Source organism: Mustela putorius, unplaced genomic scaffold, assembly GCF_011764305.1.
Source record: "Mustela putorius furo isolate JIRA1106 unplaced genomic scaffold, ASM1176430v1.1 tig00003834_pilon_pilon_pilon, whole genome shotgun sequence".
NCBI classification, from domain to species: domain Eukaryota; kingdom Metazoa; phylum Chordata; class Mammalia; order Carnivora; family Mustelidae; genus Mustela; species Mustela putorius.
Window position 1 is genome coordinate 64,076,403 of NW_025421987.1, and position 13,157 is coordinate 64,089,559.

At 39.5% G+C, this 13,157-nt stretch overlaps 1 pseudogene; it reads right to left on the reverse strand.

Annotated features, from left to right (window-relative positions):
- Nucleotides 1-12,509: 12,509 nt before the first annotated feature.
- Nucleotides 12,510-12,753, reverse strand: LOC123394406 (annotated as a pseudogene).
- Between the last annotated feature and the right edge of the window lie 404 nt (nucleotides 12,754-13,157).

Below are 13,157 nucleotides of genomic sequence, written 5' to 3' on the forward strand. Positions count from 1 at the left end.
TGAGCCCTGCATGGGTCTCTGAGCTCAGCATGGAGTCTGCTTAAGCTTCTCTCTCCCTCTTCTTCTCCTCCCTGTGCTCTCTCTAAAATAAATAAATAAACAAATCTTTAAAAATGCATATCTCCTTTATACATAGGTAAATAAAACAAGATTTGAGTGGCTAGGCAGGCATGGATCAAAGAAGGGAGACATTGTAAGTACAATGATGTAATAGTTATACAATGGATCCTTGGCATGTGTAGATTTCATACCTGCCCAAGAGAGACTCTTGTGAATTTGCTGGAGTTCTTATAAATTTGTTGTGGTATGAATCTGAATTGGCCTGATTACAGGAGCAGTCCCTTTGCTGGGGCATAAGCCTGTCTGACCTGCCTTGTCTGTATTTCTCTACTTATCTCACAAGCATTAATGTTCACTAAAAGCCTGAAGGAGTCAGTTAATTTTAATCATTTATGTTTGTGGCACATTAGGGGAGGATTCACATGTGTAGTGGAAATATACAGACTTGGGGTCCTGCCCATGCTAAGACTGAATCCTTCCCCAATGTCATATTTTGATGGAACTATGAGGGTCTTGTAAAACTAGATTAGGTTCTCTGTCTGATTCCATTTAAGCAAAGTCCCCATGAAATGTCACACTTCACTTACTGAAAGTTTTCTTTATAGCATACTGCAATTTTTCTTTCTTTTCCAGATACTATGCTATCTTAATGATATTTGTTAATATTGCTTAATGAGCCAGAGAAAATTCTTACTCTTAACAAATTATTCCTTTCAGAAACTTTCCATTTTAAAGTTCCATGAAGGGGGAGCAAAGGACCTTTACCTGAAGATATTTAAGTACTCTTCCAACAGATACAGCTGATTCTTTGTCATACAGGGCTACAGTGTTTCTCAAGAATTATTCAGACTCATGGCTCCACCGAGAATTCTCCTTGATATCGATGAACCATGTTATGAATATTTCTTAAATTTTAGTAATAAGCATGTGGGTATTTATTATGGTTTAAATATGTTTTAAGGGGCGCCTGGGTGGCTCAGTGGGTTAAGCCGCTGCCTTCGGCTCAGGTCATGATCTCAGGGTCCTGGGATCAAGCCCCGCATCAGGCTCTCTGCTCAGCAGGGAGCCTGCTTCCTCCTCTCTCTCTCTGCCTGCCTCTCTGCCTACTTGTGATCTCTCCGTGTCAAATAAATAAATAAATCCTTAAAAATAAATAAATAAATAAATATGTTTTGAATAGTTTATATTTAAAAAAAAATGAGGAAAGGTCATTCAACCTGTTCTTTGATCTCTATCCATTTATATAAGGTTTCTCCACCCTGAGCACTACTGAACTTTGAGCCCAATAAGTCTTCATTTTTGATGACTGTTTTATACATTGTAGGATCCTTGGCCTCTGCCCACTAGATGCCAATATCTTATGTTCAGCCATTTCTGTTTCTACAGTCATCATTTATTTGGGGGCTCTCATCTCCTCACCTAGATGCCATTTCAGTCCCTGAACTAGCCAATATATTCAATATTCTACCTTGCTAATATACCTTCCATATTGCCATAAATGTAATAATACTGGGCACCTGGGTGGACCTGCTGGTTATGTGACTGACTCCTGATTTTGGCTCAAGTCATGGTCTCGAGGGTCGTGGGGTTAGGCCCCGCATTAGGCTCCACACTCAACAGGGAGTCTGCTTGAGATTCTCCCTCTCCCTCTGTTCCTCCCCTGACTTGTCATGTCCTCTCTCTCAAATAAGTAAATAAATCTTTAAAATAACAACAACAACAACAACAGTACCTACAATTTATTTACCCTCTGCTATGTGCCATGCAAGTATGCTTTGCTCATTCATTAACTCGGGTCTGATACGATGAACCTGAAAATAGAGCAGTTAAGTGACTTGCCCCAAATGACTCTTCTAGTGAGTACAAGATAAGATTCAAGTTTAGGTCAGCTTAACATCAAAGCCTATGATTCTTAGGTTATCACACTGCCTAAATATAATGTCTTCCTAAAACATGAGGGAAACTTGTTCCTTTTCACAAACTTTGAGTGGCTTCCAGTTCATGTCTCAGGCAACATAACCTGTCTGTTCCTTTAGGCATCCTGCTCCTGTATTTCCATGCACACTACATTCGTATCTCACTAAATGATGACCGTTTTCCCAAATTTGCCACACATATTGGTGTTTTTATGCCTGTGCTTAAGCTGTTCCCTCAATCTGAAATGCATTTTCCATCTCTTTTTCTTCTCTAAAATTCTAATAATTATTCACAATCTAGTTCAGATATGTGTTTTTTTTTTCCCTGTGAAATCTTTCCTGATATGCCCAGAATGAATTGTTTCTTCACTCCTATAGCACAACATTTGTCACATACAGCTTTACATCATCCTGTTCTATTGAGGACTTTCCTACATATCTGTCTGTAAATAAATGGAGGGTGGGGATCACTCCTTGCTTACATGCTGCCCCATTCAAAAAGACTGAGGTGACTAACTAGAGGCCTTTTCTTTGTAGCTCTGTGTTTCCTAGAACATATTCTATAGGGATTTTTAGAAAACACACAAGCCTTGATAAAAATTGGTTGACTACATAGACAAGTGAATGAGTAGATACATGACAAAATATTTATTCCCATCACAAGGATTTTGGAAAAAACACTTCTGGTTAGCTGATATTGAGAAATGGCTTAGAAAACCATCTCTGGGGGTGCCTGGGTGGCTCAGTGGGTTAAAGCCTCTGCCTTCAGCTCAGGTCATGATCTCAGGGTCCTGGGATCGAGCCCCGCATCAGGCTCTCAGCTCAGTGGGGAGCCTGCTTTCCCCCTCTCTGCCTGCCTGTCTGCCTACTTGTGATCTCTGTCTCTGTCAAATAAATAAATAAAATATTTAGACACACACACACACACACACACACTCACACACAGTAAAGAAAACCATCTCTGCGTGCCATTTGGCACAAAGCAGACCCAATGGGCTAGAGTTGCAGAGATCCCTGTCCTCTCAGAGAAACATACTTATATCAAGTGAAGCTGGATACATCAAGAGACTGTATAGGTATTTTTCATACAGATGTAAAATTCAAAAGGTACAAAAGGGTATGGAGTGAAAGTATATCTCCCTCCATTCTTGTCTTCCAGTCCCCTAATCCCCCTTCTCAGGGACTTGATATCACTTGATTTTACAGATTTTTAAGATGATTATCCCAAATAATACTTTCTTATATATTATTCTTATATATTCTTGGACAAAAGATTATATTAACAAATATAATATCTAAATAATAACCCTGATTTAGCTACAATTACCAGTACATTAATTTTGTGAGCTAGCAAATATTTTTAAATGCAGGTGAGTGAAGTCTTGAGGTTGCAAGAAACATGCTTTATTTGTCCATTGTGGTGGTTTTGCTTTTAGTGGCTTAAAGTGCTGCTTCTGGAGGAAAATCACATAACCATGTAGTCTGACTTCTTTACAATTGTCTCCACCTCATTTCTTCGTTTTCCAAGTTGTCTCTCTCTCATGTGTGGGTATTTTAATACTTCTGTATTAATCTCTGACTCTGTCACTTTCTTCCCTCAGTATTAGCAGGTGACTTTACCTCTTCTTCACAGGGAAAAAGAAATCATCCTCTTGGTTTCTAGATGCATTCGTGCAAGTTTTGGAAGGATTGTATTATGTTCTATTTTATTTGGAAGGACATCTTGTGAGGTGTGGATCTATATTGATTCATGTGAAGAGCTAGTCGGACCATGGAAAAAACAAGGATGAAAGATTGTAACAAAGAGATACGGAGAAAGAAATGCATAGATGGACATCTTCAGATTGTGCGCAGACTGAGGACTATGTCCCACAAGGATGCTTGCCAGGGACTCCTACAGAGGAGATGGGCAATATTCGAAAACTGGCCTTTTCCCAGGCATCTAAGTGTTTGTTCAGTAGGCTCATTTAAAAAGTCTTTGTGGTGGCAAGGAAGGAGATTACTCCTAGGTTCAATATTACCTCTGTCGTCCCCCCAGTGCTGGAACTGACTTGGCTACTATTACTCCTGAGTGCCTAACATATCTGCTGTAGTGATCAACAGCTGCGTCCTGATCGTGCCCTCAGCTCTGGAACACCAAACAACCATCTAGTGGCAGTTTAACAACTAGGGTTCTTCCATCATGGAGAGGGCAGCAATTCTCCTCACTGTAAATATGTATTTACTATAAATTTAGGTTGAGTTTCCCTGCTTGCCAAAATTTTACCTGCATCATTACCTATAGTCCTATTATGTACCTAATTCGTTGTCATGGTATTGTTTTAACTACTGTTTCTGACCGGAGAATTTGTTTATATATGAATGAAGTATAGCATAGGGCTAATGCGGTTGAGATTCACTGATCTTACCATGTATCCCATCACCCAAAAGCAGGTGGGCTTTTAGAAAAGCAGACAGTCCTTGGGGAGACCCAATGAACGTACCAGCTGTGCGGCTGTAAAGCTGTCAGTCAGAAGGCACTAAGTATGTATCTCTCATGGCCACAATACATAGGGTCAGAAAACAATGGATGTGAAGTAAGAGGGATACCTCCTACAATAAACCTAATGACCCATTCTCAAAAATTTTCTCTCTATCCCTACAACTTTCAGTTTTGATGGTTTAATAGTCTTACTATCCAAGGAAGGGATGAGTCCATCAGGAAACAAAAGGGCTTACAGTGAAGTAGAGGTTGAGACTGACACCTGGTCTATTTGGATTCCTCATGCTTCATGAACAAGGTGAGGGGGATTACATGTACTGGCTGGAGTATTTAAGATTTTAAAGGGGAAGTAGGGTTTCTACCACAAAATGAAGGCAAGGGGGAGCAGATCTAGAACCGAGAGTATCCTTTGCCTCCTTCTACTACCATGCCCAGGGGCAAAAGCAATGGAAAAACTTCAGGAATCTATACGTTGTTGCAATTTGTGGTTTGTAATTTGAAGTTTGGGGAGAAAGATGAATTGATGCTGAATAGGCAAAGGGATGGACAGTGGCAATCACTACCAGTTGTCTCATTCTACACCTTTCCAATCCATTGTAGCATGCCTTTCTGGGTTTTAGGAGATAGAAAGCTAAAGAGTATGTTTTCAAGACTCCCATAAAGTGCAGCAAGGGTTACCCATGCTTTCTGCCAGGCAGATGTGCCCCTGCCAGGCTTGGCAAGGCCAAGGCAACAGTTCTGGCAAGTGCAGATCATAGAGGCTTTTGTTTTTTCTACTGCAGCTGTTGTAGAGATCCTAGTGACCAGAGCCTGATTCATGGATATCAAGCATCAGGTGGTGACAAAAAGAACATATCTGTTGGAAAGTTCCCATCTTGTAGTTGGGCTTTTTCCTGGCTGTCTTGCCAGTGACCATTCGATAACTAAGCTTGGTGTCTTGGCCTTAATGTCCTATAAACTAACCAAAATCTTGGAATAAATTTCTTTCTATTTAAACTAGTGAGCGTGTACTGTTGTTGTCTAAAACTAGTACTCTACTCAAATGCCAGAGGAAGAGGGTTCTCCAATTTTGGAAAAGTGGGTGGATATTTGAGAATCAGAAATAACCATCTCACCTCCCATTCAGTCCTCAACCACTGAAATTTGGCAGCTACCTCCTCTGCTACTACTCTTGTTAAGATCACCAGGACTTCCCTGACACAATCTCTTGGCAACATTTTTTTTTAAAGATTTTATTTATTTATTTGTCAGAGACAGAGGGAGAGAGAGCAAGCGAGCACAGGCAGACAAAGAGGCAGGCAGAGGCAGAGGGAGTACCAGGCTCCCTGCCGAGCAAGGAGCCCGATGTGGGACTCGATCCCAGGACCCTGGGATCATGACCTGAGCCGAAGGCAGCTGCTTAACCAACTGAGCCACCCAGGCGTCCCTCTTGGCAACATTTGGCCCTGTTGCCCACCTGCCACTCTTTTGGGGAACAACCTTCCTTCCTTTAGCTTCTGTACACATGATCTTCTGGTTTCTTTCTTCTTTGTTCCTCCTCAGTAGACCTTCTTTCTCTTCTGCTTATCATTTAAAGGTGAGTATTTCTCAGTGTTGTATACAGTATCTGTTGATCTTTCCATTCTACATATTGTTTAGGGGTGATTTTAGGTTGTTTCTACTTCATTGCTTTAGTTAATCTTGCTACAGTGCTGACCTCCAAATTTATTTCTTCAGGACAGTTATGTCTCCTAAGCACCAATACTTTCTAAATATCTCTCCGTCGCTGTCTCATAAGCACTTTAAACACAGGATAGTCATAACAGAACTCATTGGCTTCCCCCCTCACCTCCTCAAAATTCCTCGAACTAGCAAACTAGCAAGATAGTACTCCTTATTATATATTCCCTATCCTGGGGGATGGCTTCACTGCCAACAGAGTTGCTTAAGCCAGAAACTGGGTGTCAGCCTTCACTTTTCACTCTGCTTTGCTTAGCCAAACAATCTTCAAGTCCCATTGTTTCTACTTCTCTAAATATCTCTCATTTCATCTCTATTGCATTTATGTCTATTGCGTTAGACACCATCACTCTAGCCAGCTTACTGCAACAGCCTCCCAAGCTGTCTCTCTTCCTGTAGTCTTACCTTCCTCAAGTTCATTTGTCACACTGGAGACAGAATATTATGTCTAGGACACATGTCAAGTCATGCACATAATATGCACATAATAAAATCTTTACTACTTTCATAGGGCTTATAGGGCTTTCCCTGGGTTGGCTTCTCTAGCATCATTTATTGCACTCCTTGCTCCCTCTCTAGCACACGTTAGGTCCAGACATAATGAACTTCTCTCAGGTCCTAGACTACGCCATGCAATCTTTGATTTTTTTTTTAATTTTTTATAAACATTTATTTTTATCCCCAGGGGTACAGGTCTGTGAATCACCAGGTTTACACACTTCACAGCACTCACCAAAGCACATACCCTCCCCAATGTCCATAACCCCACCCCCTTCACCCAAACCCCCTCCCCCCAGCAACCCTCAGTTTGTTTTGTGAGATTAAGAGTCACTTATGGTTTGTCTCCCTCCCAATCCCATCTTCTTTCATTTATTCTTCTCGTACCCACTTAAGCCCCCATGTTGCATCACCACTTCCTCATATCAGGGAGATCATATGATAGTTGTCTTTCTCTGCTTGACTTATTTCGCTAAGCATGATACGCTCTAGTTCCATCCATGTTGTCGCAAATGGCAAGATTTCATTTCTTTTGATGGCTGCATAGTATTCCATTGTGTATATATACCACATCTTCTTGATCCATTCATCTGTTGATGGACATCTAGATTCTTTCCATAGTTTGGCTATTGTGGACATTGCTGCTATAAACATTCGGGTGCACGTGCCCCTTTGGATCACTATGTTTGTATCTTTAGGGTAAATACCCAGTAGTGCAATTGGAGGTTCCTCAAAATGTTGAAAGTAGAACTGCCCTATGACCCAGCAATTGCACTACGCCATGCAATCTTAATGAACTTCTCTCAGGTCCTAGACTACACCATGCAATCTTTATCTTGTGGAACAGCATGCTATTTCCGCTCTGAAGGAACTAATTTCAGCTTAGATATTATTTTCTTTAGCAAGTATTTTTCTTCTGGTTGTTACTGCCTCTGCTTTATTCCCCAATAGCAGGGAAGTAATATTCTACTTCCCCATAATACATCTGTGACATGAAATTGTAGCTTTTTTTTTTTTAAGAGTATTTAGACACATATCCCCTCATTGCCTCAGCTTGGTAGAAGACTGCCATATATATTATAACCCCAGCAGAAGTCTGGAGTTTTATTCTCAGGAGAAATCTTGAACTGCTGGATACCAGGCACATACCCTTACTCTAACTCTGCACCTAACCCTACCCCAACCCTAACCTGTACCTTAGACGTGAAAATGTGGGTTCCTGAATACACAATAAGCTGAGATGCAGTCTAATTCTTCTAAAGATTCTAAACCTTTAAGAATTTCTAATAGTCTTGGGCACCTGGGTGGCTCAGTGGTGGGTTGGGCCGCTGCCTTCGGCTCAGGTCATGATCTCGGAGTCCTGGGATCGAGTCCCGCATCGGGTTCTCTGCTCGGCAGGGAGCCTGCTTCCCTCTCTCTCTCTCTCTGCCTGCCTCTCCATCTACTTGTGATTTCTCTCTGTCAAATAAATAAATAAAATCTTAAAAAAAAAAAAAGAATTTCTAATAGTCTTTTTTATGCCTGAGTAATGTGTCAGCCAGACTCCTCTCTTCTTTATCCATTCAACAGTCAATAGACATTTGGGGTCTTTCCATAATTTGGCTATTGTTGACAATGCTGCTATAAACATTGGGGTGCATGCATCCCTTTGAATCAGTATTTTTGTATCCTTTGGGTAAACAACTGGTTGTGAAATTGCTGGATAGTAGAGTAGTTCTGTTTTTAACTTGTTTTGTTTTTTAAAGATTTTATTTATTTGCGAGAGAGTGAGTGAGCAAGCATGCACAAGCAGGGGGAGCAGCAGGTAGAGGGAGAAGCAGGCTCTCTGCTGAGCAAGGAGCCCCATGTGGGACTTGATCCCAGGATCCTGGGATCATGACCTGAACCGAAGGCAGATGCTTAACCAACTGAGTCACCCAGATGTCCCTATTTTTAACTTTTTGAGGAACACCCATACTGTTTTCTACAGTGACTGCACCAGTTTGCATTCCCACCAACAGTGCAAAAGGTGTCCCCTTTCTCCACATCCTCAATAACACCTGTTGTTTCCTGTGTTGTTAATTTTAGCCATTCTGGCAGGTGTGAGGTGGCATCTCACTGTGGTTTTGATTTGTATTTCCCTAATGATGAGTGATGTTGAGCATCTTTTCATGTGTCTGTTAGCCATGTATGTGTCTTCTTTGGACAAATGTCTATTCTTGTCTTCTGCCCATTTTTAAATGGAATTATTTGGTTTTTGAGTGTTCCATTTTACAAGTTCTTTATATATTTTTGATACTATCCCTTTATCAGACATGTTATTTGCAAGTATCTTCTCCCATTCCATTGGTTGCCTTTTAATTCCAAAGGAGATTTTTATCTTAATGAAGTCCCAATAGTTTATTTTTGCTTTTGTTTCCCTTGCCTCAGAAGACCTATCTTGTAAGAAGTTGCTATGGTCAATGTCAAAGAAGTTATTGCCTGTGTTCTTCTCTAGGATTTTTATGGTTTTAGTTCTTACATTTAGGTCTTTTATCCATTCTGAATGTATTTTTGTGTATGGTGTAAGAGAGTGGTCCAGTTTCATTCTTTTGCATGCAGTTGTCCAGTTTTCCCAACACCTTTTATTGAAGAGATGGTCTTTTTTCCATTGGATACTCTTTCTTATTTTGTCAACGACTAATTGACTATATAGTTGTGGGTTCATTTCTGGGTTTTCTACTCTGTTCCGTTGATCTGTGTGTCTGTGTTTGCGGCACTTTTTTGGTCCCTACAGCTTTGTAATATAACTTGAAGTCTGGAAGTGATATCTCCAGTTTTGCTTTTCTTTATGAAGATTGCTTTGGCTATTGGAGGTCTTTTGTGGTTTCATACAAATTTTAAGATTTTTTTATTCTAGTTCTGTGAAAACTGGTGGTATTTTGACAGGGATTGCTTTAAATGTGTAGATTGCTTTGGGTAGTATAGATATTTTAACAATATTTGTTCTTCCAATCTATAGCATGGAATGTTTTCCCAATTTGTTGTCTCATCTTCAATTGCTTTCATCAATGTTTTTACAGTTTTGAGAGTACAGATTTTCTATCTCTCTGGTTGGGTTTATCGTTGGTTATCTTGTGGGTTTTGGTGCAATTGTAAATGGGATCCATGCCTTGATTTCTCTTTCTGATGTTTCATTATTGGTGTATAGAAATGCAACAGATTTATGTATATTGATTTTGCATCCTGTGATTTTACTGAATTCGTGCATCAGTTCTAAGAATTTTTTTTAGTGGAGTCTTTTGGGCTTTCTAAATAGAGTATCTTGTCATCTGCAAAGAGTGAAAGTTTGACTTCTTCCTTGCCAATCTGGATGCTTTTTAAATTTAATTTTGATGTCTGATTGCTGAGGCTAAGACTTCCAGTCTATGTTAAGTAACAGTGGTGAGAGTGGACATCCCTGTCTTGTTCCTAAAAAGAGGAAAAGCTTTCAGTTTTTCCCCATTGAGAATAATATTAGATATGGGTTTTTCATATATGGCCTCTACGATGTTGAGGTATGTTCCCTCTACCCTCACTTTGTTGATGGTTTTTATCATGAATGGATGTTGTACTTTGTCCAAAGCTTTTTCTGCATTTATTGAGAGGATCAGATGGCTCTTATCCTTTCTTTTATTAATGTGGTATATCACATTGATTGACTGATCTGTGAATATTGAACCACCCTTGCAGCCCAGGAATAAATCCCACTTGATCACAGTGAATGATTTTTTAAAAGTACTTCTGGATTTGATTTACTAGTACTTTGTAGAGAATTTTTGCATCTATGTTCATCAGGGATATTGGCCTATAATTCGTTCCTTCCTTTGTTCCTTCCTCTTTCCCTCCCTCCCTTCTTTCCCTATAGTTCTCTTTTTTAGTGGGATCTTTCTCTTGTTTTGAAATCAGGGTAATGCTGGCCTCACAGAATGAATTTGGAAGTTTTCCATCCATTTCTATTTTTTGGAATAGTTTGAAAAGGATAGGTATTAACTCTCTTTAAATATTTTGTAGGGGACGCCTGGGTGGCTCAGTGGGTTAAGCCACTGCCTTCGGCTCAGGTCATGATCCCAGGGTCATGGGATCGAGTCCCGCATCAGGCTCCTTGCTCGGCAGGGAACCTGCTTCTCTCTCTGCCTCTGCCTGCCTCTCTGCCTGCTTGTGTGTACTCGCTTGCGCTCGCTCTCTGTGGCAAATAAATAAAAATCTTTAAAAAAAAAATAAATATTTTGTAGAATTATCCTGTGAAGCCATCTGGCCCTGGACTTTTGTTTGTTGGGAGATTTTTTATTACTGATTCAATTTCTTTGCTGGTTATCAGTCTGTTCAAGTTTTCTATTTCTTCCTCTTTCAGTATTGGTAGTTTATGTATTTCTGGGAATTTATGTATTTCTTCCAGATAGTCCAATTTGTTGGTATAGAATTTTCCTTAATATTCTCTTATAATTGTTTGTATTGTTGGTTATGATTTCTCCTCTCTCATTTGTGATTTTATTTATTTGGGTCCTTTCTCTTTCTCCCTCTCTCTCTTTTTGTTAAGTCTGGCTAGGGGTTTATCAATTTTACTCATTTTTTTGAAGAACCAGCTCCTGGTGTCATTGTTTTATTCTACTGGGTTTTTTGTTGTTGTTGTTGTTGTTGTTTTGTTTTGTTTTGTTTTTTAGTTTCTAGATCATTAGTTTAAAAACTAGTTTTTAGTTTCTAGATCATTTCTGCTCTAATCTTTATTACTTTTCTTCTGCTACTGGCTTTGTGCTTCATCTGTTGTTCTTTTTCTAGCTCCTTTAGATAGGCCTGTATTGTTATATACTTTCCCTTATGACTGTTTTTGCTGCATCCCAAAGATTTTGGACTGTCATGTTTTCATTATCATTTGGTTTCATGTATTTTTTAATTTCTTGGTTGACCCATTCATTCTTTTTTTTTTTTTTTGTAACTAAATGTTACTATTTATTCCATCTTCATGATTACAGATATCACAGGACAGGGTGGGTACATAGGCAAATAAAACAAACTCTTCTTCCATTTAATCAGATGCAGCATTTTGGCAATTTTAATGATAATATAGGTTGGCTTCATTAACTGACTTGATCTGAAAGCTGGCAATAGCAAATTTTGCAATTTAGTATCTTCCTCCATTGTTACTCCAAGGATTTTATTTCCTAACTTACACTATGAGCTCTGAAATGTGTATACTGCAACATTCTTCAAGCTTTCACAACTTAATTAGAAATTGACACCTCTTCTTAAGGCAGGGAACTGTCTGTTTAAGCTGTCTTCCTCTTGGCTAACCCAATCCACCAGCAATCTTAAAAGTTATTATATGAAAATGAAATCGTGCTCCCAAGCATTGGTTAAAACTACTGGGCTGGGATCCCTTTTCAAAGCCTTAGCTCCCTGAGAGAAAAGAGTGATCCTAATTAATTGCTTGCATGAATTATACCTCCTACCAATATATTTGGTTGTATATACAAGTGTATATACAATATACTTGGTTGTATATACAACATACCACAAAACTCAAGAGGTCAGGCAACCCTGATCATTCTGACAAGTTTATCAGTATTTACATACAAAGGATATTTAAAGCTGATCCCAGACCAAGTATTGCAACCATAATCCAAGAAATCGTTTGGTTTTAGCACATGGAGTTCCTGCAAGGATGCCAAAGCAAGTGAGAAATCATCTCAAAGCAGAGTGATGGTTCATCATCTTTCACAAGAGAGAGGACAGGAAGGAGAGAAACTTCCTCCTTCCTAAACCCATCGAATTGATGACTTTTTTCACAGTCTTAATTGATGAAATCTAGTGTCCTCAATTTCCTGACTGGAGGAGTGACTGTCAAGGTGACTTTCAAGTTCAAGAAGAGTTTTCGGGCTTTTCTTTGCCATGGCCCATGAATTCCAGTCCTGCAGTGGGAATCTCTCCTTTATTGCTTTCTGAATACTGCTGATAGCACTCGAAGGGGTTGGTGTATGGGTCTTCCGAGCCGACGCTTTAAAACTTCTTGGCAAACCACCAATTGAAGCATTGGTCAAACTCACACTTCACGCTGGTACAGGCCTCCCCCATGCTATTCATGGCAGTGGCTGACCCATCCATTCTTCAGTAGCATGTTGTTTAATCTCCATGTATTTGTGGTCTTTCCAAATTTTTCTGTTGGTTGATTTCAAGTTTCATAGTGTTATGGGCAGAAAAAAATATATGGTATGATCTTAATCTCTTTGTATTTGTTGAAGCCTGATTTGTAACTTGGTATGTGATCTATGCTGGAGTATGTCCCATGTGCACTTGAAAAGAATACGTACTCTGCTACTTTAGGATGAAATGTTCTGGATATATCTGTTAAGTCCATCTGGTCCAATGTGTCATTCGGAGCCATTTTTTTCCTTGTTGATTTTCTGCTTAAATGTTGTCCATTGCTGTAAGTGAGGTGTTAAAGTCCCCTACTATTATTGTAAAATATCAATTAGTTCTTTTATGTT